Genomic DNA, 27,694 nt, shown 5'->3' with positions numbered 1-27,694 from the left:
CGTGACCATGACAAAGTTAAAATAACCCTCCTCATCCTTTTCAACCTGTCTGCACCCTTTGATACAGTTGGCCACACCATTCTCTTACAACAACTCTCCATTAGCTGGGTGGGACTGCACTTGCTTGGTTCTTTTCTTATCTATTCAGTCTTAGCCAGAGATTATCTTAGTAGTTTCTCTTCCTACTCCTGCATTTTTACCTCCGGAGGCCCCCTCGGTTTCATTTTCTCATCTACATGCTGCCCTGAAACATGGCCTCAGTTTCCACGTTACTCCTTGTCCACCATTCAGCACTGGATAAGGAGAAATTTCCTCCAACTAAATATTGGGCAGATTAAAGCTATCATCTTTGGTGCTGGTCTTAACTTTGTTCCCTAGACACCAGCCTCATTCCTCAACCTGGCAACTGTCTGAGGCTGAACCAGACTGTCATACATGACCCCAAGATGAGCTGCCAACAACATATCTGTGCCATCACTAAGAGGGCCTATATTCACTTCCATAACAGCATCCAACTCCACCCTGTTCTAGCTCATTTACTGCTGAAATCTTCATGCCTTTATTACTTCTAGATTTGACTAGTCCAATGCAGCTCTGCCCAGTCTCCCACATTCCGCTGTAAACTTGAGGACATTCAAAAATCTGCTGCCATGTCCTTACTCACACCAAATGTCATTCGCTCATCACTCCTGTGCTGGTTGACCTACCCTGCCTATCAGTTATAAAATGATCATTCTCACCTTCAAATCCCTGCATGGCCTCCTCCCCCCATCCCTGTAATCTCCTCCAGCTCTACAACCCGCTCTTCTAATCCTGGCCTCTTGAACATCCCCGATTTCAAATGCTCTACCAGTGGCAGCTGTGCCTTCAGCTGCCTAGCGCCTAAGCTTTGGATTTCTCTCTTTAAATCTCTGCGCATTTTCACCTTTCTTGCCTTTTTTAAGATGCTCCTTTAAACCTACCTTTTTGACCAAGCATTTGGTCATCTGCCCTAATATCTCCTTATGTGGCTCAGTGTCAAATTTTGTTTGATAACTCTGCTGTGAATTGCCTTGGGACATTTTACTACTTTAAAGTCACTATATAAATACAAGTTGTTTTGCATCTTAAAATTGCAGCCAACAGCCAAAACATGCTGATTGCAGTTAGTCATATAAACTTGGCAATTTGTTTTGGCATCGACCAATTGTTCTGGGCCTTAAGAGCTGACACCAGATTCCTCGGCTCCGCTCCTGTCTGGCGCCTGATGGAGAGCAACATTGAGTTTGAGTGTAAATGGAGAAATTGGCAGTGACATGCAGGGACAACAGCGTTATCCTGAAACTATCAGACACAAGTCATCATCTCAGGGCAACTAGATATGGGCTGTAAGTGTAGCCTTGTCAGCATTACCAATGCGCTGAGAACAAAAGAAAAAGTAGCATTGAAATGTTAAAGCATCTTATGCTTTTCTTGTTGCCATTTGCCTATGTATCATTATTTTCATCAGACAAGGAAGAAACCCTCAAGAATGTTTATTGATTTCTTTGAAATTAGGATTTATATATATTATTCTACAGTGATAACAACTTTAAGGTACTTTCATATCCAGTAATTGTGGTCCAGGATTGCTGAAAACCTCCAAGCCCTAATCTCAATCTTTATTTAGCAGGGTCAACATACCTCAAAAAAATCTCTTAATTGAAGAATCGATGAAGACCTGCCACACCTCGCAGGACACATGAAAATGTAGGTTTTCCATGCAGCTGAGTTTTTAGAAATCATCAACTTTACACAGGGAGGAAAACAATGGAAGACATTTACAACCCAAATGTGCATTTGCATACCATTTAGAACTTGCATTACAAGCAAAGGGCCAGCATAATGTCATTTTATCAGTTTGGACATCAACCCAGGATTTCTGCCAACCCAGGATTTCTGCAGAACAATCTCTGGTTTCTCATTTCGGAAAGCGTTACCTTGCTCTAAGTATGCACTGCATTGAAAGAAAATATTTAAATAGAACATTCCAACTAAGGAGTTACATCTCCAGTTTAATAATTTTAAAAACATGTTCACAAATTCAATTTCTCACAATGGTTACTAACATTTTACCAAGAAATCCAAATTTTTTCCAAGTCCTCCCAATTGACCTTACAGCAGAAGAACAAGCAAAAGGAAGTGACTCAATTATTGGGTTTCAATGGCATCTAAAACCACATGGTTAATAAACAATTATAGCAAAAAAATTGCATTTCTACAAGTAGAAACACGTCCAAAGGTGCTTTGTAAAGAAAAAAAGGAATGCTAAGCCAAAGGAGATAACAACTTGGTTAATCAGGTGTTTTTTTAAGGAAGTGTTTTAAAAGGGGGAATTTGAGGAGTTTGAGGAGGGAATTGCAAAGGGTGAGGTCTAGATGGCTAAAAGCTAAAATGATGAGGCAAAGAGAGGATGATGAATGAAAGGCTGGAGTTAGAGAGAAATAGGTGGGACATGGAGGGATAAAAATGTTAAATGAGGTATGGGGAACAGGTACCAAATTAGGTCAGCAAGGATGGGAATGAGTGAGACTTGGTGCAAGGTAGTACATGGACGTCTGAAATTTGGAAGAGCCATTTACAGAGACTGGGAAGTTGGACAGCAATCAAAATAATACTGGAATAACCAAATCTGAAGGTGACAAGGGCATCAATAAGGATTAAGTGGCAGATAAACTGAGGTAGGAACCAAGTTGGCCAATGTTCTTTTGCAGAAAGCAGAGCCAGAAACTCAATTCAGGTTGAACAGAAGACCAAGATTGCAAATTAGTCAGCAATTAATTAGCCAGGGAGGGAGAGAGAGTGTTTTAGTGGTCAGGGTATAGAGCTTGTGGCAGGAGCCAAAGAAAATACCTTCAATCTTCATGATATTTTGCTGGAGGTAAAGTGCACAGAAATCACATCATCACCATTAAACAAGAGTACAAGGTTAGTTTGTTCTGGTGAGATGTAATGGATTATTCACTGTATAATCGAATGTAACATACACCTACAATGTGCACCTCAACAGCTGTGCTACCATTGTGACCTAGAAACTTGTTCTTTACATTATCTTTTTGTAAAATAACTGAATACTAATTAAACAATATATGGATTGAGAAATACGTACATGAAACAAGCATGTTAATAGTAAAAGATTGGTTTCAACCCAAAACCTGTTACTATATAACCCCCGAATCACATTGTGCGCGCATTAGACCCATCACCATAATTGACAACAAAGCCCAGTTAGATATCTGCCAGAATAAACTGGCAGTAGGCTCAAATTCCCATCCAGTTAATTTAAAAATATGTTCGCACATATATTTAATGTTCACTAGTCAATTCCCTGTGGTGTTGCATAAAGTCAAGACCAAACGTAGTCTTCAGATGTATCGGGCTAGAAGGGGACGGATAATTGGCCTAGAGCATACAGATATAATTCAGCACCCATTTTAAAGTCAATCAATTATTATTTTTATTTAATTTATTTTATATTGTTTCCATTAGCAATGGTAGCCAGAGGGCACATATTTAAGATAATTGGCAAAAGAGCCAGAAATTAGATGAGGAGAGAGTCTGCATGTATACAGCATCATGCAAAAAACAAACTTCTTACTGGAATGGGAAAATTGGTACATGATAGATAATGCTACTTGAGGAGTAAGTACAAGGTAATATTCTACTCCTCTCGTTACTCTCCTTATATATTTTGCTTTCCCAAATTATTGCCCTAGGTTTCTAAAAGATGGTTTTGATACAGTAGGTAAGGAAAAATTGACACAAAATTTGGGTAACCAAAGGAAACAGATTTAAACTAATTAGCAAAAGAACCAGAAATCATGTGAGGAAGAAGAAAATTGCTGAAAAGAGAGACACGTTGCCAAAGCTTTTCATCTTGCACCCATCAAGACAAATGCAAGAATGCCAAAAAAGAAAATTATGCAGCAAGTCATTATGATTGGGAATGTACTGTCTGAAAGGGTGGTGGAAGCAGATGCAATAGTAACTTTCAAATGAAAATTGAATACATGAAAGGGAAAATTTTGCTGGAAAGTGCAGTGAAGTAGAACTAATTTGATAGCTCTTTCAAAGGGCCAGCACAGGAATGATAGACCGAATTACCTTCTCCTGACCTGGAAAAATCTCATTATTTATACATAGAATGTACAGTAAAGAAACAGGCCATTCAGCCCAACTGGTCAATGCTGGGGTTTATGCTCCATACCAGTATAATATACGATTATAAAAATAAATATTTTGTTCTGTATTTTTATATAGGAATTTATCATGCAAAGTTGGCACAAAAGGTTCAGAATATAAGAGAAAAGGGAAGTTTTATAAACAGGAAGTGTACAGATACTTAATTTTTAAAATTATGAGCTGATCAAGCCATCATGGCATTGTACATATGGAGCCATGAATGATACCTGGACTCCTCTCTGGGACAGATACACAAACTAGGGTTGTATTCCCTAGAATTTAGAAGATTAAGAGGTGATTGATCAAAGTTTTCAAGACGTTAAAGGCTACAGATACAGTAGGGAAAGAGAAACAATTTTTGTTGATTCAGGAGTCTAGAACTAGGAAGCAGAGGGTGGAATTGTCCCAGATTTGCACAAAGTACAGTAGCGGGTGGGAAAAAGGATGTTTTACCCGCTGGCTGCAATGGCAGGCTTTCACTTCATATTGTCCCATTCCTCATTAATATTGCATTCCCAGGAAGCATGCCGGATTGCTGGCAAGGCAGCCTCTGCTTCACCCACCCCACCGTCACTTCAGACATTTAGTAATCTGGGCGCCATATTTAAAGGGTGCCCCTGTGCAGAGCTAGCTCTCTCTAAGGGATCAGTAGCTGCTGCAAAGTCATGGTTGCCAAAGGGAGGAAGCATTCAGCCCCCAAATTTAGCAGTGCCTTCCTCAGGCGCCTACTGGATGCAGTGGAGGACTGCAAAGTCCTCTACCCCTGCTCTGGGCGAAGACCAGCAAGCAAGGTCACCAATCCAGCATGGGAGGTGGTGGCAGCGGTGGTCAGTGCCAATGCCCTGCAAAAGAGGACAGCGACGCAGTGCTGAAAAAAGATGAATGATCTCCTCCATTCCTCCAAGGTAAGTCACTCTTCTCATCACTCTCAACTTACATGCTCACATCTCACTCACTGCCATTTCAAGGGACATTACCATTCACTCTTTCACACACAACTTCATCTGCCCTGCAGATTCTGACCTCATCCCATCCATGGCACCGCTCGCTACCCATACATGCCAGGCATCCTTCTCATCTGGCCTGGCAGGCATCCTGCTACACTCTCTCCATCTGTATTCATGCAGGACAAGTTGGCACACAACAAAAAGGGGAGGTCGCAGGCTGCAGAGGTTTCTGGCACTCTGAGGGCTGCTAGAGGCTAGAAATCTGCTGAGTCCGAGTCAGATGAGGAGCCTCTGGACTTAGTCATGTCACAGTTGCTGAAGCTAAAAGGGCAAACTCAGGAACATCAGGTAGGGATGTTCACTGCAAGATTGCAAGGCATGATGGAGGAGTCCATCTGCCTTCAGTCTGAAGTGATAGCACCGGCATGCCATACTGGTCAATACTGGTAGGATGCGGCCATCATGGAAACTTTGGTCCAGGACATCAGTCCTGCACTGGTGCATGGCTGAACTCCATCGCTGACGCCATAGTTGGTCTCCATCAGTATCAATGTGAAAGGGGTGCGGAGCAGCTTGATCTTACTCCAGTTTCCCCTTCCCCTCAAGGAGTCAGCCAGGGGCCCTCGCACACTCATAGGGAGGAGGATTAGCAAGTGTACACCCCGGGGCCATCCACCCAGGTGACTCCGGAAATGTCTGGCCCATCCAAACCCCTCTTCTTATGACCCCAGCAGCTCCAGCTCCACAGACCGAGAAGAGTGCCACTGCCACATGGCATGACCGCGAAAGCAGGCCGGAGCCCTCCAGATCTCAGCCCTCCAGAGGACACCTGCCAAGGTCAACAGAGAAAGGCCGTAGCAGTTAGCAGGTTGCCTCCACCTCCACTGTGGATGTCGGGAAAGCACCAAGATGTAACGATAGGGTTAGGAAGGTTAAGAAGATGCAACTCTTCTTGTTACAAACAAATAAACTAAATTAACAAAATCAGGGACAAAGTAAAAGGCAGTCCCTTAAAGGGATACTGGTCAAAAGAAAAACAAATCATACAGGAAACTTACAGCATCAAATCAAAATGTGATTAAACAGCCCCAGTCCCCATAGTGCCCACCGAGCATGGAAGGCCTCAATGGTGCCAGGGGACACCGCATGCTCCCTCTCCAGGGACACCTGGCCGCGAACGTAGCCACAGGAGAGGGGCAGATAGTCGGGTGGAACAACCATCTTGATCACCCGCTGCCTGGATCTGTTGATGGCCAACTTGGCCAGGCCCAGGAGCAGCTTCACGAAGAAGTCCTCCTCCTCCCCCGCCCCACTCTGCATGTGCTACCTGTAGATCAGGAGCGTGGGGCTGAAGTGCAAACAGAACAACAGTAAAAGGTTTTTCAAATAAATAAAAGGAGTGCAGCGTATAACACCCAACATATGCATGGTCCACAGGCCACAAGGCTGCATAAGACGCAGGCATCTTGGGGGTCCGTGAACCGACACACACTATGGTTGTATGGGACTGCTGCTCACACCCTCCGCTCCAGGCCCCTGATGAAAAATTGGAGGACGTCCCCACAGAGGGCCCGCCACTGGAGACCTCCGCCACCAGACAGCAACAAGGCATGCCAGTGTGTGTTTGGGCAGCAGGTGAGGGCAAGGAGGTGAAGGGTGTACAGCAGCAGCCCGTTCAGGAAACCCCTCCGCACCATGTTAAAGGGCATGAAAAGCATTTCCGTGAGGCAACTAAAGTTGCGGGGCACCAGCTCCCAAGGGAGGGATTGGGGCTTGGGGCCTGGGGCCATTGTGGAATTCCGCCCGAATAGGGGTATGCTCAGACGGAACACCACAACACACCTGAGCCACCTCGAGACTCCGGATGATGTCGGGGCCGAGCACGACCGTCTTAAAGTCATGCATGGCATTGGCTGTGAGCCAAATGTCATGATTACTCGCTAAAAAATTCTGGAGCTCCCGTACAGGAGTGAGAGGAGAATCGATGGGGGGCACCAAGGGATCCACCACTTCACCTAGCAACAACTCTAAGTCAACTCCAGCTCACTACTGCAACCCCATTTTCCTCCAGGTTATCGCTCCAGCTTCCAATCCCTCCCCTGTATTGGTTCAGAGCTGCCAAGCGGCTCCACCTCCACCTCGATCCCACCTCCAGGATCAAGGGCAGAGGGGTCCTCTCTGGTTTCCTGTTCCAGGCCACAGGCTGGCGACAGCTCAGAACCCCGCTGTGCCCAGGTTGCCCAGCGAGTTCAGAGAAAGCTCTGGACCCAGGGCAGAGGCTCCCGGCGCTAAAGGTTGGGAGGGTGCAGGGAGGCCTTCCTTGCCACTGCCGCCCGATAACCCAGGGCTTGGGGCGGTAAAAGGACTGCTGCAGTCCCCTGGTGGGCCAGATGGCATCTCAGGTTTGCAAGGTGGGTTGAGGTCAAGCACCACCAGCGCCACCCCCAAGGGACCCTGCTCAGAGGACCACAGCAAGGAGTCAGTGCTCTGGGTCCCACTCAGAGGGCAGAGCAAGGACTTACAGGGTGGAAACACCACCAACTTTTCATCTGGAGTCACATTTGACTCCCCCTCCGAGGAAAACGGCCTCCCCCTCCGAGGGGCAGCGCTGGAGCCGGATGGTGTCATGTCCCCCAAGCCAGTGTCTTTGGGGGTCTGGGGATCAGTGTAGGTTTGGGGGGCCATCTCTGGGTGGCGGGTCTTTCTATGCACCTTCTTACGGTGCGGGTTCTCTCCCTCCACCTCATCGGCAGCAGAAGTGATGTTGGCCACCGGCATCACCTCCCCTCACGAGGAAGATGATAGTGGGGGTGGGGGGGGAGGAGCAGTGGTGTCAGCCGTGGCCGCCTGGATGTTACTGGCGGCCTTGCAGGTGGGGCGGTTTTTCTGCACATGCCCCACTCCTTGCAGGGATGGCACAGCACGCCATCCGCCAATCAAAATATGCAGTAGGCGGCCCCCTCAAAGCTAACATCAAACCGCCCCTCCATGCACTCCTCCCAGGCCAAGTGAGTGAAGGCCTGAAGTCGGAAGGAGTACACATGGCGGAGAATGGGCTCCCTGAGGCTGAGCAGGATCGGCACAACCCCAGACCTGACCTCACCCAGCTGGTGAAGGTGGGGGGAGGAGGGGCTCATTGGGAACAAAGGGTTGAATGCTGGATAAAACGAGCCTATCCTTGGTGGCCTCTAAAGGATCCACTGCCAGATTGGTCCCGCCCATGGTGAACCCCTTGCACCGCCGGTTAAGGCCTTAAGAAGAATATCACCTTCCCGTACATGCACGAGGCTGAAACGATGGCTGAGGGGCCAACAATCCCAGCCAAAGCCTTCACGCAGCCCTTTATGCTCATCCCAGGATGAGTGTAGCTCTTTCTCCCAAGGTCTTTGTAAGGAGGTGGAACGGTGATGGAGCCACAGGTACAACAGGAGTCGCAGAAGCAGCAGTGCCCACGTATGACTTTTTGCTGGGCCCCACCACTGCTGTTGGCACTGCCTCCACAGTTGCACTGCAGGGTTCAGCTACCAGTGACTCTGTGGCAGCCACAGGGGATGAGCCACACCCACCCCAAGCTCTTACTGGCAGTCCAGACAGTATGTCACCAGGGGGAGAGGTGGTGGCGAAGACAAGATGGTCTTCACCTCTCCCTCCTAATGGCAAGTAAAGGTAGGGAGGGGAGGAAAGAGAGAGGGAAATGGACAGGGAGGCACAGGAGGGAAAGAGTAAAAGATGCAGGGTGGGTGGGTGGGTGTCACTCGGTGGAGTGGAGTGAAGGTGGGGCCTTGCTGTTCTTCTTGAAGGAAGAGGGCAATGTCTTCACCAGGCAGCTGGTACTGCCTAGCACACAGAAGTCAGCACTGTCCCTCTTCACCCGGCAGCACCAGCTACCTGGACTCAGACACGGGTGCAAGGGGGCGTGGGTGGCAAGATCTTTAGCAAACACAAGCACCCCTTCTCCCCAATGGTTTTCTTTCCTCCCCCTACAAAGCATACGGTCATCTTCTGCCCCCACCAAACAAAAGTCCAGACACCCACCTCTGGTGTTATTTAAAAAGTCCTTCCCTCTTGACCTCCCTGTCTCTTGGCACCTCTCTCTCTTTCTCTCTCCCCAACTCTTCAGGCCTTAGCAGCCCTCAGGCCTTGCAAGCTCCATACCCCTGCAGCCCTGGTAACAACACCAGCAGTAGGTTTTTCACCTGGTAGTGTTTCCTGGGCAGCAGCAAGAAAGACAAAGGTTCAAAGTCCAGAGGTGTCTTTTGGAAAAGCAACAGCAAAGAGCTCAACAACAGCAGCAACAGAGTGTGTCCCTCAGCAGCAGCTCCAGCCACAGCAAAGCTCCAGTTCAGGCAGCAGCTAGCCACACCTGATTCCAATCAGGAAGATGTAACTCTACTTGTTAAGTAAGCTTCTGGTAGAGGTGGGATTCAAACCCACATCCCGTTAGAGACTGGAACTTAAATAATAGAGCCTTAGATGTTTCTATCTGTTTTTCAGATGAAGTTACATTGTTTCATAGTTTGCCATTGTGAGATTTGAACTCTTGATACTCTTTTGAGTAAACCTGTTTCCATCTGTTTCAGATGAAGTTACATTGTTTCATAGTTTGCCATTGTGAGATTTGAACTCTTGATCTTGGGCTTACAAACCCAGTACCATAACCACTTGGCTATTTAGGCCAAGCCTTTGAACTCTTGATCTTGGGGTTACAAACCCAGTACCATAACCGCTTGGCTATTTAGGCCAGCTGGCCACACTGTCACAGTGCAATTAATTCTGGAGGCACCTAAACGAAGGAACAGTGAGCAGCAGTCAGTAGGGTTCGAACCCGTGTGGGGAGGCCCGAATGGATTTCGAATCCATTGTTTTAACTGCTTGACCACGACTACAGACCAATCAGGAAGATGTATTTTTATTTCTTGCTAATAGTACAGTAATTTGAAAGCAATATACAGAATAAACATCACAAATGCAGTCAAACTTTCTCTGTCAGGCTTGAAGACCATCCTACCAACAGTCCAACAGTGCCTTACTCTGGGGTGCAAACTAAACAATGCAGGACTCTGTTCAGATGAAGTTACATTGTTTAATGCAGGACTCTAATTGCACAGCCTGGACATGGGTGTTAATCACTTGTACTTAATGTTCACTACTGTAAATAAACTCCCAACAATGTCTCCTAGCCTATGGCTCCTTGTTTTGATGGGCAGTGTTCATATCACTCGGATATGAAACTTTAGTTCCTGCACAAGATAAAGGCAGTGTCGGAGTGCAGTGCCTCGTCCCTGTGCAGTGTGTAACCTTCAGAACAAAGTGATGGTCCAGCTTCACACCCTGGTCACATTAGTGATGCCTGCACCTCAACAGTGCTTACTGCTGCCATAATGTCATGGGCAGGCGTCACAGAGCTCTGTCATTCTCTCTGAGTGCTGTCAGCACCTTTGAGATGGGGCTCTGACCGGTGACGCTGTGCTCCTGAAGAGGTCAAGTGCTGAAGGCTGACAAAGGATCAGGTGCATTTAAAGTTTCACAGCTGTGTCTCCATGATATGACCCTGATCATGGAGTGCAAGCAAGCTGCCCTCCACTGGTTAGGAATCAGACATTCACAGAGGCTACATGAAGATCTATGGAATGTCCTCGCTGCATGTCACCATCATCCTCCTAGAATCTAGCGACTATTAGAGTCTCCGCTGCATCTCCATGACATGAGCCTTATCACAGAGGGTATGTGCGTTGCCATCAGCCACACACAGGAGTTGAATATTCAACGATGCAAGGTGAAGATGTCAGAAATGTACTCGCTGCATCACATCATCCTTCATGAATCTTTTGGCTATGAGGGCCGATGGCCTCGTCGCCGGCATCCTTGCCTTTGAGGGCCTCATCATTGTCATCACCTTGTCATCAATGTCCTCCTCATCGAAGAATACATGCAGCTCCTCCTCCTCCTCAGCCAGGTGCTTCCCCTGTTGAAGCGCCAAGTTGTGGAGCACACACAGCAAGTGACAATGATGCGCAACACCCTGAGGACTATATTGCAGTGCTCCACCGGAACCTCACTTTCAAAATGCCTATTGTTTGCTCCAAAGTCCAGGTCATGCCATCGCTCTGCTGCAGTCTGAGGCCTCCGCATGGGTGTCATCAGCCACATGCTCTGTGGGTAGCCCTTGTCCCTGAGAAGCCAACTCTGTAGCCTCTCTGGACCCTGGAAGATGTCAAGGATCTGAGGCCTGCTAAGGCTGTAAGAGTCACAGACGTTCCCGGAAATCGTGTGCAGACCTGCAGGATGTGTTTGTGATGATCGTACACCAGCTGAACATTTAGCGAGTGGAAGCCCTTGCAGTTGAAATAGTTGACTGATTGTTGCCATGGAGACCTAAAGTACCACATGAATGCAGTCGATGGCACCCTGCACCAGTGGAAAACCAGAGATCTGCACAAATCTTAGCTCTCTTACTTCCTGACTTTCCTAATCCTAGGCAAAATGCACAAAGCCTGGGCCTTCGCTAAGATGGCGTCCATGACCTTCTGGGTACACTTGTGCACGGAGGCTTGCAACGTCCTGCACAGGTCACCTGTGGGACCTGGAAAGAGCCACTTGCAGAAAAATTGAGTGCTGCGGTCACTTTCACGGCCACCGGCAGTGGATGCCCTCCATGTCACCGTGGCATCAAATCCTTCAGCAGGTGGCATATGTGACCAACCAGCTCCCTAGGCATGCAGTCTTTGGTAATGCTAGTTCTCAGTCATCTGCAGAAATGACAGGCGCCATCTATAGACCTTGGGTCTAGCAAGGTGCCGACAAGCAATGGCTCGCTGTGGATCTTCAACTGCATGTGCAGCAGGCCCTGTGCCCTTTCAGCTTGAGGGAGGTGCTCCTCCCTTTGTCAAGCAAGGTGCCTCTGTTGCTCTCCTCTTCTTCTTCTCTGGTCTCTGTAAGCCATGAGGCATACCACTAAATCACCAGGCTCCTCCTGCAGGTCAAAGATAGAGGTGCGTGGGTTAGCATAGGTGTACTAAGAGCCTCTTTTGGTTAAGTCTGAAGGCGTTTTCATGCATGCAGGAGAGTGCTGGCCACCACTTGGATGGCCAGTGTGCAGTACACTCATTGGCTGTCTGAAACCCCCACCCACCTTCACCTCACTCCACTTGACCAATTAGCGATAGCTTTGGCCAATGGACTACATGCTGTGCTCTCAGCTCAGGTGCAGGCATTCTCCTAACCCGCAATGCAAGGCTGCGCTGTTAGCTTGAACCATAATGGATACTGGTCAAACCTTAATAAAGACATCTCAAGGGGCTGTGAGCACCTACACCAGTGGCTGCGCCATGGCTATCTTTCAAAGGTGATTGTGCAACTTGCCCAGTTGGCCAATTGCTCTGCTGCCCCCTAAACACACATTAATTTGCAGTCTGCACCCAAGGGTGAAAAGTTCTGGAGCATTTGGAGGCACTTTCATGCTTTGGCATTGCTTGAGTGGGCAGAAAAGCTTCAGAGGCCCGACTCGAAGCATGTCAGTGGAGCTGCAGCTGAACAGTCTCAGCTGCAGAAGAACGCTCACTTTTGACAATTTTTTCCAAGTGCGTGGCCCCTCCCCTCAATGCCCCCCCACCACCATGTGCTTGAATATTTCCTTCAGTCTGTGCTGCTTTGAATGCCACCACCACCGCCCCACCCCCTCCCCCCCAACCCCACCTGACCCACACTGGAGTCCTTGCCCTGGCACCACACTGAAAGCCAGCTGGGAAAAAGTGACTTGCCCATGCCTCCCGCGAATGCGCAGCGCCTCTTCCTTGACGTCCTGCGGGCGATGCTCACAAGTGCTGCGCAAGGTTGTGTGCACTTTCCTCCAAGTTCAGGTTGCCAGGTGCACGCCTTTTAAAGGCAGTTTTGAAGGACATTGTTCTGAAGTCACACCAATGTGGGTGGAAAATTTGACGTGGGGGATTCAGGTCGGCAGGATTTATAATTATATGTAAATGTATTAAAATGATGTTACCGATGTGCGACGGTGGGAAATGCAGCCCGCCACTGACAGGTGGAACGGACCAATGCAAACTGGTTTCACGGTGGCGTAAAACTGATTTTTGGCCTTCTCACCATATTGCTCCCACCCCCCCAACCCAACCACTATGATGCCTAACACCAACACGGCTGGAAGATTTCCTGCCCACTTAAGGGCCTCAATCGGTGGCAGGGCGAGAAGATCCGTCCACGGGCCTTCCCATTATGGACTTACCCGGGATGGAGGCAGGAAGGTGGCGGGGTCCACAACTGCTGACCTCCCATCTAATTAAATCCACCCCCCTAACAACGAGAGGGAGCAAAAATTCTACCCACTAATGCAGGTCAATTGAAATGTTATAAGTCGGCCAGTTTAAATACAATCATGAAGCATTGCATATTTTGGCTTTTACAAAACAGTCAGAAGTAAACAACCAAATAGTAAATAAATAGGGAATAGTGTTATGATCCCCTTAGAGACCAGTAAACTTTTAAAAAGATATTGAATTTTTAACTGGAAGAATCACATAACAAGATTTCAAGTTTTAATACTTTTACTGTAATAGGCAAACTGAAAGCAACATTGACAAAACAAATTATACTTTAAACCACACAAAAGTTTCCCCATTTAACTTTTAAATGACTGAGAATTTCCCTCCCAGGGTTATATTTTACAGTGTACTTTACATGGACACTTCATTCTCCAGGAAGCAGTCCAAAGCTATTCTCAGATCCCAAAAGCTTGCTTCCTTTCTCCTTTTCTATCCGGATAACTTCTAATCCCCAAAATGATTTGCATGGTGAGGGTTACCCTGGAGATTCTTCCCTCTAGCCAAAGCTAGACGCATCTTCTAGCTTTAAATCCACACAAACTTGGTCTCTTCAATCCAAGCGCAAGCCCCGCCTGCATTCTGTGTGATAAACAATAGAGACTGGCTGCCTCTCTCTCTGCTCTCTCAGAGATTCTTGCAGACTGACCTGTCTCCATCAGCTTCAGTGACATTTTTAAACATCCTGTAATCCACTACTTCAATGGATTTCTTTCCCTCTCAGAGCCCATTCTTATGGCAACATGAATCACTTGGGCCTTGTGTCCAAGTAGAAATGCTAATTAGCTATCCTCTAGACTCCTAACTCCACTCTATCTTGGAATTAAATAGACAGTTTAAAGCGTAACCATTTATAAAGCCTCACATTCCTAACACTTACCAGTGAGATCGGAGACTAAAAGCTACCAACTGCAGCATAGTTTCTCTGGTCATTGCTCATAGGTGTGAATATCTCACACTTTCTTCCCAGCAAGATAACCTTGGCCCCCTTTAACCACCAAGCTACCCAAGCTTGTTGTTGGGCAGAATTCAGAAAAGGTCACATGACCCCCTTCATTTCTCCATTTTAGCCTAGATTAAGCCACAGTCACAAACCATAACAATCATACAAACTTCATACCTGTAACAACAATGACGCTATAATTAATCATCCTCTGATACTTATTCATTGTAGTTTATCCTGAACATTGTATCTCGATGAAGAAGTAAAGTACTGTAGTGTTTAACACTACAATACTATCAATATCCTCAAACTAAAACATTACAACATGCGGGAATGTGTTCGTTCTGAATTTATAAGCCAAGGATAACAGTTCTAATACTGCACAAAATCAGAAACAGTTAGAAAAGCAAGCAAGAATTCCAGATGCAAGTGCCTCCACCAATCTTACTCAGTGCAATGGCACCAAATCTGCTGGGTACACAACTGAGATTGACAGAATGTGCTTTTATTGTGACTCTAATAAGCCTACTTAATAAATGTCATAATCACACTCAGATATTGCTCAAGTTAACCACAAAGTATCCCAGTCCCTAATCGATCCATTATCCATGCATCCCATTCAAAATTTTCCCTTAATATGAACTACTTGCTCCAGCACCAGAGCTGTAAATGTACAGAGAAGACAGCAGGGAAAGTGGGAAAAAAATTCTTACACTACAGATATAATGCAAATTTGCAAAGTTTTATCCTTAAAATAGTATTTTCAAATATAAAAACTAATTTAATGCCACACTATATGGTGAATAATCAAATGGAATTCTATGTGACTGTGATTGTGGTAAGTCCTGACTCCCCAAAGCCTGTCCATCATCTCCAAGACTCAAGTCAGGAGTGTGATGGAATACTCCCCACTTACCTGGATGAGTGCATCGCCCACAACACTCAACAAGCTTGACACCATCCAGGACAAAGTAGTCTGCTTGGTTGGCATCACATTCATAAACATTCACTCCCTCCACCACCAACTCATAGTGTTTACTATCTACAAGATGCACTTCAGGAACTCACCAAGTCTCCTTAGACACCACCTTCCAAATCCACAACCACTACCATGTAGAAGGACAAGGGCAGAAGACACTTGGGAACATCACCACCTGAAAGTTCCCTCCAAGCCTCTCACCATCCTGACTTGAAAATATATCACCGTTTGTTCACTGTCACTGGGTTAATATCCTGGAACTCCCTCCCTAACATTGCTGTGGGTGTACCTACACCACATGGACTGCAGCTTAAGAAGGCAGCTCACCACCAGCTTCTCAGGGGAATTAGGGATGGGCAATAAAAGCTGGCCTAGCCAGCGATGCTTAAATCCCATGAATGAATAGAAAATATTATTCCTCCTCATCCTTTTGATCTATTTTCAGGCCTCTACACATTTGACCACATGATCCTCTTCCAACACCTCTCCTTCATAGTCTGGCTGGGTGGAACTGCCCTTGCCCAGTTCCATTCTTATTTATTGAACTGTAGCTATGCAAGTGGTTTCTCTTCCTACTTCCAGACATTTACCTTTGGAGTATTCCAAGGATCTATCCTTGGCCCTCTTCTGTTCATCATCATTGTCCCTTGGCAACTTCTTCAGAAAAGACAGCAGGTTGCATGTGTACACTGACACTCAGCTCAAACTCATCATCACCACTATTGACCCACCCACCATATCTGATTTGTCTCACTGCTTGTTTGAATCCATTCTCGATATGAGCAGAAATTTCCCCCAACAAAAATATTGGCAAAACAAAAGTCATAGTCTTTGGTTCACATCACAAATTCCATTTCCTGACCACTATTTCCATCCCTCTCCCTGGCAACTGTCTCAGCTCATCTACTGCTGAAAGCCTTACCCATGTTTTTTCTACCTTAAGATCTCACTATTCCAACACTCCCCTGCCTGGCCTCCCATCCTCCGTGTTACATAAACTTGTGTTCATCCAAAACCCTGCTGCCCTTATCTTCTCTGATACCAAATTCACCCATCACCCTTGTGCTTGCTGTCCTACATTAGCTCCCGATCCAACAACATTTCAATTCTAAAATCCTCATCCTTATTTTCAAATACCTCCATGGCTTCGTCTTCCCCTATCTATGTAACCTCTCTGGCCCTGGAAGCTTTTGAAATCTCTATGTTCCTTCAATTCTGACACCTTCAGCATTTGCGATTTTAAGTGCTTTCAGCTGTCTTGGCCCTAAACTCCAGAATATTCTCCCTACTCCTCTCTAACTCACCTCCTCTCTTTCCTCCTGTACCGTGCTTTTTAAAATCTACCTCAACGATCAATGTTTGGTCAATTGCCCTTCTGTGATTTGGTATCAGATTTTTTATTGATAATGCTCGTGTTAAGCACCTTGGTATATTTTGTTACATTAAAAATGTTACAAGTTGTTGCTGGAATCAAAAGGTACACTCATTTTCAGATAACTAATTATCCAAATGCTATACCCCACCCATCTAAATCATTGTTTTAATTACAGATTGAACATCAATAATAATACATAAACATAGAAGCCATACATTTTCGAACATTAGAGGCAGAGGTAATTATCCACTGTAAAATGTGGTGTATTTGAGTTTGTGAAATGTGAACATGCAAACATATAAACTAAGAGCATCCGGCCCCTCAAGCCTGCTCCATCATTTGATAAGATCTGATCTGATTGTGGCCTCCACTTTCCTGTCTACCCCCTATACTATTTGACTCCCTTGTCAGTCAAGAATCTACCTAGTTCAGTCTTAAGACCATTCAATAACCCAGTTTGCAGTGCTCTCTGGGGAACAGAATTCCACAGATTAACGACCCTCTGAGAAAATATTTCTCCTCAGCTCCGTCTTAAACGGCAGATCTCTTATTTCTAAACTGTGTCCCCTAGTTCTAGTCTCTCCCGCAAGGGGAAACATCCTTTCAGCATCCATGCTGTCAAGACCGCTCAAGATCTTAAATGTTTCAGTAAGATCAATAAGAATTAAATAATTTCTACCATAACACACTAAGACATATGCAAACTTGCATTTATAGAACACATCAATGCAAATTTTCATGAATATAAGTATAGTTTCTAATAGACCTAGAAGATAACATTCAACAACAGCATAAAAAATTCAGCAGTAAGAATATTAAAATAATTTAATCTAAAATATGCATCAGACATTACAACTTTTAACAAGAAAAATGAATCCTTAATTAAAAAATGTTAATTCTGAATGAGTATATTTAAGGAGCAAAGGCAAACGCTAAATACTGAAATCCACAGAATGAAAAACAGTTCTTAGCCATTCCTGTATACATTGGCAAACTGTTAGAAATAAAAAAAGTCTTTTAAAATGGAACGCTTGTTACTCACTGAGCAGACAACATAAAAGGTCTCCTCTATTGCCATGCAGGAAATAACTAAGGCTCCACAGAGTAAATTTGAGAATTTTCAGGTGCTGATTTATGACTGGTGCGTTAAAGACTACTGCACTTTTATTACTGATTAAAATGGTAAACTGAAACACACAAATGGAACTTCTCATTGGGACAAAGTGCACAAAAAAGTTTCTCTTTCAGTTGCAGAAAACTATATCCACAACCATTACTAACTTCTACATACCACTGAAAGAATAACTCAGTGATTATAAATGATAATAACCAAGGCGCTAAAGATTAATGAAGCCCAGCCTGAAAACATCATCTTAACTCATAGGAAAAATTACATCTGCACACCTGCTGCTCTGTCACTCTGCAGGAAACCATTTCAGCTCCACATCATAAAGCAGTATAACGCTACTTATTAAAGCATTAATCATGTTCCAGTATATCCTGACACACTGCCAAAATTTACTATTACATCACAAAAAATATCTATTAAGCAAAACTTGATTCTGACATTTTACAGAAACTTGCTTAAGTTCAGTAATATGGCCTACTCTAAACAGTCATTTTCTATACTCATTATTCAGTTAAAAGCAGAGGATTAAGAATACATTGCTTTAAATAGCATTTTTGCTGCAATATGTTTGATTTAACTGGTAACTTGAAAATTCTGGGCTTACTTAGTGACTTTACAAAATCCTGTCCCAAGCAAGGGCAAAAAAGTACAAAAATATGGCACAGAGAATGATTTATATTAGTTGCAAAAGAATGTTTTACTTAATGAATAGCTATAATTTTAAACAGTATAAACCTGTCAGCACACACTGCCTTTGGCAGCTTTTTTTCAAAAATACTCTCTTTTGCAGAACATTTCAAAATTTTTCTTATCACATATGAAGCAAAATTAATAATGTGCAAAATCAAAGCGGTAATACAATCATTCTTTTAAAAAATTGTTACAAATCAAAAGCAGAACTAGAACAGATAAGGAAAAAGAAAAGATAGCTTGAAAATGGGTTCAAAATCTTGAAATCATCTGTCCATTCTGAGTCTATATTAAGTACCTGCCAGAATTTCCCTGCAATCCACACCTCAAATTGGTAAATCCTTCCCCCTTCACACTATATACCACCCAAAGGAAACAACAAAATAGAGAGAGAGAGAGAGAGAGTGTGCAGGAAAGCAGGAGATAGATAAGTAAAGAGATAGAAAAAAAGAGCAAGTTTAAGGAGAGATAAGTCGAAGAGAAGAAAGAGATAGAAGAGGAGGAGACGCAATCAGCAACAAAGACAGAAACAGGAAACAGGGTACCATATTCTCTGACTTACCATGTGTAATGCCATAGGTGATCAATGGTAAAAAATACAACAACCCGAGTTAAAATGAGCTCTTAAACTGCTAAATTCATAGGGCAGCAGGGCTGGAAGATGTGGCTAATAACTCAGGCAAAATATCTGAACCAGCTAGTTTCAGCAATGAAAGTTACTTTGAACATTTCAGTGATTGATCACGTGGTTGAAATTATTTGATTCATATGAGCTCAGCAGGAGCAGTTGCCAGGTAACCTAGTATGATTCTGCTTCCACTTTAAGGAAAGCCAGGAGATATGAAGATGTATGATCTACCATGCAATGCTCTGAAGCATGCTACGATGATGAGGGTAAGTACAAGTCATTTTATTTCAATCAAGCAAGCTGAACCACTGATCCAGGAAGCGCAGCAAGTTCATTGTTTTGTTTTAAAGACAAGGCCAAATACAAATAAAAAATGCTTAATGGTTTATAAGCAAGTGAAGTTACACATCAACAACTATAATCGTACTGACAACGCAATCAACCTTCGAGCTGAACAATACGTGCAGTCGAAGTGGGCAGGACTCATACCCGGAAGTGGGCAACTTTCCAATTCCCACCCCCTGCCATCAATGTACGTCATATAAAATGGCGATTATGCAATTTCGGACCAGAAGGCAGGTTTCCAGTGCGCGAGCCCCAAAGTGTGTGTGAAGTCCGCCCAATGGGTGCTGAAGGGCGGGATGTCCAGCGTCCAAAACCACTCATTTAAAGGGCCACCAGGCAAGAGACAGGATCAGATGACCCAGCCAAGTTGTGTGCCTTCTACATAGATCTGGAGAATTTTTTAGGGTATATAGTATCAGGCTTGGTTTCAGTTAAGTGTGAAGGTTTTTAATATTTCTCTGAAATGTCCATAGTCTAAGTTGTTTCTTGCCACTGACCACAGGTGACATACAATTTGGAGCATTCTTGGAGGAAGCACAGTCACATCCTCTTACGGCACCAAGCACCAGTGCAGACACTGGCACCTTGGCAGGGATTAGCGCTTCAGAGCAAAGGCATTCACAATCTGCTGAGGACACTTCACAGTCGCATGTGCAGCTGCCAGACAGCGTGGTGGAGCAGGATGTGGGTAGTCGGTGGAGTATCTGAGATGATCCCGAGACCAATTCCAAATCGGATGATGAGCCTCTGGAGTTGTCTGTAAGGCGACAGACGCTGAAGATCCAGCACAAGGTACGTGGAGATTAGGAAGGTATACCAGAGGGGTTGTGTACTCTGGCCCAGATTGTGCAGGTGTCCATCCAGGCCATGTGCACTACAATCACCCACTCTTTGGAGTGTCAAGCTTCCTCTATAGACAAACTGGCAATTGTCCTGGTGGGGCAAGCCAAATGCATTGCAGATGCAATCATTGATATGCGCTCCGACCTGCACACCATCGTCCTGGTTCTGAGCTCAGGGCCTAGAGCCAGGGCAACAGGGGACTGAGAGCCAGGACCCTAAACCAGCTCCTGGGATCTCACTGGAAGGCAGGGATGACCAAGCGGTCCTTGTGGAGGCATACGAGCAGCTGTTTAAGCCATTTGGGCACTTCTCTCCTCCGTCCACCCGCTATTGACACTTTTCCCAAAGGTGCTGCAGTGACAGAAGCTCCTTTTGCCACTCTGCAGGGGTCTTCTATTGTGGCGGGGCTCTCAAGGCCTAAGCCACATAGAGACGCCCACCAAAGTTATCCAGGGCAAGGGGAGTAGCAAATCAGGAGCCTCTCTCCAGTATAGCAGCAAACGACGGGGAGCACTGCACCAGAGCACTAGGAAACACTAAGAAAACTCCACAATAGTCACCAAATGGGTCACATGGGTGTGTTTGGTCTGGTTGTTCATGATAAGGTTTATTCACATAAGCATGATGAAACATAAGTTTACTATCCCTCATGCTGTCATGATAGTGGATCACAGCCCAAATTACTTTTGGGCACATTGAACTTTTTGAGGGAGACATGTGTTTTTTAAAAACTACATACAAGCAAAAACTGGCTGAGACTTTAAAATAACCACTTTCTGGAAAGTTCCTTTGTGGATTATACTTAACCGACTAGTCCAGAGAGGCCCTGAAATGTCGCACTTAAAAAGGTGTCAAGGTCCACTTCAGTCAGAGACACCAGAAAGGGAGAGATGCAATGCAACGGACTGAACTGTAATCTCCTGTGGTTGCGGAGAAAACGGAGACTGATTACCATCTCAACAGAAATCATCCCCTGTTGAGTTACATCCCAGAATGTGGACATGATCTGAGTTGAAAGAAGTAGATTCAGGATGAAAGGCATGTTTGTTTTTCCCTTCCAGATATACACAAGAAAAGGGATTATAAAGCCAGCTGCAAACTTGATCCATGTGTGCTACTCCTGGTGTTCTGGTTCTGGTGTGCTAGTGTGTGCTGTGAAGGTCACAGCAGAAGAACAGCAACTAGGCATTGCTGCAGCTTGCAAGTAAAAAGTCTCTCTCTGTTGCTGCAGGCAAGTCACAAGTCAGCAAAGCCACAGTCAAAAAGGAAACAGGCCAACAACTTTGCTAATCTGCAGAACCAAGTGTCTCCAAACCAACTGCTCAATTGCCAAAGTCAGCTCTACCGCAATTACCCAACTTCACAGCCACAACATTTCACCATCTACTCCTCAAGGACAAGCCAAAGACTGATTCACATATTTTTGAAGAACTTTTATTTTTGGACTCAACTTCTCTTTTCTAATCTGTGTGCATGTGTGTTGAGTTTTTATTGTTTTTTCCTTGGGTTTTTAGTAACTAATAAACGTACAATTTCTTTGACGCAGGAAAGCCTGGCTAAATTTGCTCCTTCTAAAATATAAATGCATTTGGACTGGGAAAAGGTTTCCACAATGAAAAGGATCCTTTTTATCTTAACCTTGTTGCAATCAATAAGGGGGTTGAATAAAGAAGGGGAGCCAGTTCATCCCTCTTCACCCGGGAGCATAACAATTTGGGGTATCTCATCCGGGATCATAACAAATTGGGGGACCGCACCCAGGGACCTGTCATAACAATGCAGAGATTATACATTATGTCAGTGCCATTGAACTTTTTTTGGGAGGTAAACTTGAACTTTAATAATCAGAAGCGGGGTAGGATGCATTAAATGGCAAGGATTTGACAGGGTAAGTGTGCTGACAGGACATTGACATGAATCTGACATTCTGTAATGAATGATGTTGAGACACATACAGTGCATGAATCTCTAAAGCCGGGACTTCATAGCCTATTGGAACCTCTGCCTTATCAAGGCTTCCTTTGTGTCACAGCCATTCATGCGATCACATCCAAGGCCTTGCACCTCTACGCAGGGGTGTTCCCTCACGATATCTTCCCCCTCATCCTCAGAAGAATGCCCACTATCTGACATCCCCTCTTCCTCTAGGACATCCCCTCTCTGAATGGTGAGGTTATGGAGGGTGCAGCATTGTATGACCATGAATGACACACATGACAGAACATACTGCAATACCACTCCTGATTTGTCAAGGCATCTGAACATCATCTTCAGTAGCCAAACTGTCTGCTCTACGTTGGCCCTGGTGCTTCCGGGGTTGTCTTTGTAGCCCCTCTCCATGTCTGTTCTGGGGGTCCTCACTGGAGTCATGAGGCATCACTTCAAAGGGTAACCCTTGTAACCTAAAAGACAGCTATACAGGGCATCAGGGCTGCTGAACATGTCTGACACCTGACAGTTATGTAGAATGTATGCGTTGTGGCTGCCATGTCCCTCGTGCATACCTACATAATCCATCAATTATGGTTACAGGCCAGCTGGACACCCAATTAGTGAAATTCTTTCCTGTTAAACGTGCCGGGCTGGCCAGCTGGAGCCTTTATGGCAACATGCATACAGTCAATCACTCCCTGGATGCTCGGGAAACCTGGGATTGCCACTAACCCTCTGGCTCTTTCAAGTTAACTCTGACGGTCCATTGAGAATGAAATGTAATTACCTGCCCTTCTGAACATTGTGTCTGTGAAGACCTTGATACACATAATCCTACTGAGGTCTCCAAATGCTGCCTGAAGGGATCCTGGTGCAAAGACGTTTAGCACAACAGTTAACTTTACAGCTTCTCTGCCTTTCCCTCTCTCCATTCCCACTCTGTCTGTCTCTCTCTCGCCCTCCTCTCCCTTCTGTCTCTCGCCCTCCTCTCCCTTCTGTCTCTCGCCCTCCTCTCCCTTCTCTCTCTCGCCCTCCTCTCCCTTCTCTCTCTCGCCCTCCTCTCCCTTCTGTCTCTCGCCCTCCTCTCCCTTCTGTCTCTCGCCCTCCTCTCCCTTCTCTCTCTCGCCCTCCTCTCCCTTCTCTCTCTCGCCCTCCTCTCCCTTCTCTCTCTCGCCCTCCTCTCCCTTCTCTCTCTCGCCCTCCTCTCCCTTCTCTCTCTCGCCCTCCTCTCCCTTCTCTCTCTCGCCCTCCTCTCCCTTGTCTCTCCCGCCCTCCTCTCCCTTGTCTCTCCCGCTCTCCTCTCCCTTGTCTCTCCCTCTCTCCTCTCCCTTGTCTCTCCCGCTCTCCTCTCCCTTGTCTCTCCCGCTCTCCTCTCCCTTGTCTCTCCCGCTCTCCTCTCCCTTGTCTCTCCCGCTCTCCTCTCCCTTGTCTCTCCCGCTCTCCTCTCCCTTGTCTCTCCCGCTCTCCCTCCATCTCTCTCTCTCTGTCCTTTCCCACTCTCCCATCTCCCCCTCTCCCCGTCCTTTCCCACTCTCCCCGTCTCCCTCTCTCTCTCTCTGTCCTTTCTCACTCTCCCCATCTCCCTCTCTCCCTGTCCTTTCCCATTCTCCCTGCCTCCCTTCTCTCTGTCCTTTCCCAGTCTGTCTCTCTCGCCTTTCCCACTCTGTTTCATTCCCATCCCCCTCTCCATTCATCCTCACCACCTTCCCCCCTCCCAGCTCAGGTCAGTGATTCAAAAATCCAAGGCTCTGGGCCTCCCAGTCCGAAGCTTCACCTGGGCTAGGAGCCTGGACCTCTTCCTAACAGTCTACAGGGGCTGAGCCCCTCTCCTGGGCCGTGGGTAGAACCTGGCCCCACAGGCAACCCCCCAGGTTACTCACATTTCACCACCCAATCAGCATCCGGCAGCCACCCATCCCTGCCCTGTGCTCCTGCTGCCGGTTCTCGGGCTTCACTATCTCCCCACAGCCTTGGTCTCTGGTGACGGCAGTGGCTGCTCCGCCATCAGTACATGGCAGCAGTGGGCCCGGAGTGCCGCGCGGGGTTAGGGCCAGAGTGCAGGTGACGTTAAGCAGAAAATGACGATGCAAACTGAAGAAAATACCCTAAGGAATAAACAACATTAAAGCTAAACAACCTTAAGTGAGGCGACTTAAGTGAGGACTTCCTATATGTATTACTTTCAGGATAACAGTTTACTTTTAAAAAAGAATTTATGACAGAATATTACCTAAGTAAATTTATTACACAGACAAATAAACAGTTCATTGTGTTGGGCAGTCCAGTGGCACAAAGCATCAAATATGTTATTTGCTATGCCTGAAATGGCAAATCATGTAAAGATACTGATTTCTTTTGAGATGTTCTGAGGAGCTGCAGATTTTGGTATAGGAGGAAGGAAGAAAAATCACATTAGTCATCTTGCATAACTTCTTGTGAATGGTGCATAGGAGAGCAAGCAGTGTACCAAGGGATAGTTTCCATCAGGAATGGTTATATAAGAGTTGGCAGAGGTAATGGAGTACAGTGGAAGGGGTGAAAGAACTCCAAATCTTTAAAAATAGAGGACAATGGAAATAATTTTTGATAGAAAAATTAAGCATTTGAAAGTACATAAGATTTCAAACTAACTTGAGTTGGTTACTCAGAATGAGGGATTCCAATAAATCTATTGAAGAGTTAAAACTGCATTATTCTGTTCGTTTGACTTTGCACCAAGATTTCTGCCAGTGTTGGATATTAAGTCAAGATCAATTTATAAATATACTTGTAAAAAGATAAGTATTTGCATAGTTTTCAGTTTAATGATTCCATGAAGAATAATACTGTAATGAGAAGAACATTAGAACATAAAAAATAGGAGCATGAGTAGGCCATTCAGCCCTTGAAGCCTGCTCTGCCGTTCAATGAGATCATGGCTGATCTTCTACTTCACAATTTTCCTGCACTAAGTTGAAGAACCGTTAATGGCACATTAGATAAAGCAACCAAATTAATTTACATATCCAAACTGATAATGTGGCTATGTGTAAAGCAGACCATTTTTGGAAAATGATGAACAGTCTGCTGAAACAACATATGCTAGGGAGCAAATACAAAAATATGGAAAGGATAAGTAAGAGTTCATGACAAAAAGACACATTGACCATATAAAAATGGAACACATAATCATGAAATGGACTGCTGCTAATCTATTGTATTGAAGTGACAAACTAGGTACAAGGGTAGATGATTTACTAATGTGCCAAAAATTCTCAGTAATCTTTAAATGTGGCTGCTTTATTGATAAACAAAATTATTTTTGGCAAACCAATTTCTATCAAACAAATGACAAGGATAATTATGCATAGCCAACATAACAATTCTTTAAAATGTAAGAATACAAAAACATGCATCACATAATTTTTTAAAAGTTAGATTCAGAGACAGGCATATTGTAATTAGCGGTCTTAAAATGTACTTAAGTCAGATTTGCTGATAACTGGCAAGTCTCTATTAAATTAATAAAAGTTTGAACAAAATTCAAGTTACTGAGACGACATTTAGTGAGTAGATACACAAGTGGACCAGAATAGCTGTAAAAGCCATTTTTCCCTGAAAGGAACCCATTATTCATTATTTGTTTTGAAAAATTGGTCAAAAAATGTCATAGTTGGTTAAAATTGTAAATAATCTCCTTTTGCTGGCCACTGCCAAGCATCCAGCCCAGAATGTTGCAAATTCCATCTCTTCATTGGGGTGACACCAATTCTGGGCTTGGAGCGGATCAGTTAACCTGCTCCTATTAATTATCTAATGACCCATTCTGAAAATGCAGGTGTGTGGAAGCATTAAATGGCAGAATTAGGCTTGCACGCAAAGTATCCAAGGTAGAAGAGCAGGCTAAACATTTACTGCCTAAACTCACATGGGAAGAATGACCTCTTGGGTGAGGTAATGGGGGGCTGTTCATATCCATATGCCAAGAAGAGAGAAGGGAAAAAAATGATTGGAGTAAAAGAATAAAAGTTGCTGAGGTATTTTTAATATATGGAGATAAACCTGTTCATTCTTGCAGCAGAGAGAATCACAGAATGGTTACAGAACATTGTGCCTGTGCTAGCCCACTGAAGGAGCAATTCGCCTAGTGCTATTCCCCTGCCTTCTCCCCATAATCTTGTACATTCTTCCTTTACAAATAATAATCCAGCTTCCTCTCGAATGCCTCAGTTCCTGCTTCTACCACACTCTTCAGGTAGTGCATTCCAGGTCCTCTCCACTCGCTGCGTGAAAAGGTTTTTCCTCATGTCACCATTGCTTCTTTTTGCCAATTACTTTAAATCTGTGCCCTCTCATTCTCAATCCTTCCATGAAAAAAATGCACAGAAGTGTGAAGTGATTCATTTTGCTAGAAAGAACATGGAGAGACGATGTAAGATGTAGGGTACAATTCTAAAAGCAGTGCAGGATCAAAGGGACCTGAGTGTATAATTGCATAAATCATTGCAGGGGGCAGGACAAGTTCCCCATCTACTCTTTCCAGCCCCCTCATGATTTTGAATACCTCTTTCAAATCTCCTTGCAACCTTCTGTTCTCCAAGGAAAACAGTCCCAACTTCTCCAATTTATTTATGTGACTGAAGTTCCTCATCCCTGGAACCATTTTTGTGAATCTTTCCTGAGTTGTCTCTAATGCCTTCACATCATTCCTAGTGATGTGAAGGCATTAGAACTGAATGCTATACTCTAGATGACACATTAGAACTGAACGCTATACTCCAGCTGAGGCCAAAGCAGTTTTTTTAATAAAGGTCTATCATAACTTTCTTGCTTCTCTACTCTACGCCCCCTAGGACGCTGTATGTTTTATTAACCTCTCTCAGCTTGTCCTGCCCCCTTCAATGATTTGTGCAATTATACACTCAGGTCCCTTTGATCCTGCACTCCTTTTAGAATTGTACCCTACAACTTATATCATCTCTCCATGTTCTTTCTAGCAAAATGAATCACTTCACACTTCTGTGTGTTAAATTTCGCCTGCCACTCATCCATCCATTGCAACAACCTTGCTATGTCCTTTGAAAATTCTGCACTATCCTCCTCACAGTTCACAACACTTTCAAGTTTTGTATGATGTGGCACAGGTTTAAGGTAATTGGCAAAAGAAGCAATGGAGACCTGAGGAGAAACTTCTTCACGCAGCGAGTGGTTAAGATCTGGAATGCACTGCTTGAGAGTGTGGCGGAGGCAGGTTCAACTGAGGCATTCAAGAAGGAATTGGGTTATTATCTGAAAAAGAATGTGCAGGGGTATGGGGAGAAGGCATGGGAATGGCACTAGGTGCGTTGCGGATTTGGAGACCTGGCACAGA

General features: G+C 45.0%; 1 protein-coding gene and 1 long non-coding RNA gene across 3 annotated transcripts in view; one reads left to right on the top strand and one right to left on the bottom strand.

Moving 5' to 3' along the window:
* mnat1 (MNAT1 component of CDK activating kinase) overlaps nt 1-27,694 on the bottom strand; it is a 174,102-nt gene that overhangs the window by 38,426 nt on the left and 107,982 nt on the right. The window lies entirely within an intron of this gene.
* Nucleotides 1,646-21,886, top strand: LOC121292633. Of its 2 annotated transcripts, none has more exons than XR_005946303.1 (4): nt 1,646-1,728; nt 19,423-19,490; nt 20,072-20,361; nt 21,474-21,886. It is a non-coding gene; the product is annotated as an uncharacterized LOC121292633 (long non-coding RNA). The 2 variants fall into 2 exon arrangements; XR_005946304.1 differs by lacking the exon at nt 1,646-1,728 and adding an exon at nt 1,738-1,968.

Source organism: Carcharodon carcharias, chromosome 20, assembly GCF_017639515.1.
Source record: "Carcharodon carcharias isolate sCarCar2 chromosome 20, sCarCar2.pri, whole genome shotgun sequence".
Classification (NCBI taxonomy): Eukaryota; Metazoa; Chordata; class Chondrichthyes; order Lamniformes; family Lamnidae; genus Carcharodon; species Carcharodon carcharias.
The sequence above is the reverse complement of the archived record's forward strand: the minus strand, read 5'-3'. Positions and strand labels throughout refer to the sequence as shown.